Below are 1,854 nucleotides of genomic sequence, written 5' to 3' on the forward strand. Positions count from 1 at the left end.
CTCGGCTCACCGCAACCTCCGCCTCCTGGGTTCAAGCAATTCTCCTGCCTCAGCCTCCTGAGTAGCTGGTATTACAGGCACACGCCACCATGCCCAGCTAATTTTTTGTAGTTTTGGTAGAGACGGGGTTTCACCATGTTGACCAGGATGGTCTCGATCTCTTGACCTTGTGATCCACCCGCCTCGGCCTCCCAAAGTGCTGGGATTACAAGCGTGAGCCACCACGCCCGGCCTATAATCAATTTTTTAAAACCTCTTTCTTAAAACAAAATTTGAATAATTAACTTCTATTTTTTTAAATGAAGGTTCCAGGCTGGGTGCAGTGGCTCACACCTGTAATCCTAACACTTTGGGAGGCCAAGGAGGGTGGATCACTTGAGGCCAGGAGTTTGAGACCAGCCTGGCCAACATGGCGAAACCCCATCTCTACTAAAAATACAAAAATTAGCTGGGCATGGTGGCTGGAGTGAAGTGGCACCATCACAGCTCACTGTAGTCTCGACCTTCTGGGATCAAGAGATCTACCCACCTCAGCCTCTGGAGTAGCTGGGACTGCAGGCACACACTACCATGCCCGGCTAATTTTTTGTATTTTTTATAGAGATGGGGTTTCACTTTGTTGCTCAGACTGGTCTTGAACTTCTGGACTCAAGTGATCCACCTGCCTCAGCCTCCTTATGCCTAGGATCACAGGTATGAACCACAAAAAAAACTGAGTATTTCTTAAACTCGAGCAATTAGTTTATTTTACAGTCACAGATCTCCCCATGTTTATTTTATAAATGAATATAAAATATTATGCCTACAGTTCTTACAGAACCATATGATCAAAACTACAAGACGATGAAGTTTCAAAATTAGCAGCAATTAATTTGGTAGGTTCTGCTATTTTGTTGAAAGTAAATTGTCAATGTTATATTTATCAGAAGAGAGAGATAACCCCAGGGCCCATGTCTATATTTTGACTTCAGTTGTACTAGTGTAGAAAATGCCTGTTTGTGCACATATGTCCCATAAAATGACGTTACACACTTCAAGGCTTTGTCGCCGCGTTCAAATTCAACCAGACTTCACACTTAATCAAATCTCTGACAATGAACAGATTTTCATCAAATGTTGCTTTGAGAATAAATAAAAGTGTCTTGCTCTTCACAATAAAAGTTGACAGGCAGCGTTATCGAAAACGGCATTCATGGGTGTCTATTCCAATTTTAACAAATAAATAATATCTGATACACTTTAATTCTTGCAGATGGAAAAATTCTATTTCAGCACAAATAGGCAAAACTGTATTTTAGCAGTGTCAAACTACTGAAGGAAAGCAGTATTACTGAAATGGCTCAGTCACACCAGTTTGAAGAGATTTTGTCCTTAAATCCAGTTATTGCCATCAGTGTCTTCAAATGGGAATACTAAACTACAGCAAAGCCCTTACACCTTTAATACACTGCAAAGCACCTGGGCTTTGCCAGCCACAAACACATCACTTACTGTGTTAGGCTCACCTCCACTTTCTTCTCACTAATCAAGAATAGCACATAACTCCTGCACATACATCATTTTCATGACCTCAGGCCGATTTGTTAAGAAATAAACTTATTACTCAATTTATTAAAAAAACATATTAAGTAAATGTATAAATTAATATTTATTTCTATTAAGAAATCGGTCTTGCCGGGCGCGGTGGCTCAAGCCTGTAATCCCAGCACTTTGGGAGGCCGAGGCGGGTGGATCACGAGGTCAAGACATCGAGACCATCCTGGTCAACATGGTGAAACCCCGTCTCTACTAAAAATACAAAACATTAGCTGGGCATGGTGGCGCGTGCCTGTAATCCCAGCTACTGAGGAGGTT

General features: G+C 41.7%; 1 protein-coding gene across 2 annotated transcripts in view; it reads right to left on the reverse strand.

Moving 5' to 3' along the window:
* HABP4 (hyaluronan binding protein 4) overlaps positions 1 to 1,854 on the reverse strand; it is a 42,134-nt gene that overhangs the window by 20,896 nt on the left and 19,384 nt on the right. The gene's annotated exons all lie outside the window — the stretch shown is intronic.

The sequence above is a fragment of the Cebus imitator genome, unplaced genomic scaffold, assembly GCF_001604975.1.
Source record: "Cebus imitator isolate Cc_AM_T3 unplaced genomic scaffold, Cebus_imitator-1.0 Scaffold196, whole genome shotgun sequence".
Lineage (NCBI taxonomy): Eukaryota > Metazoa > Chordata > Mammalia > Primates > Cebidae > Cebus > Cebus imitator.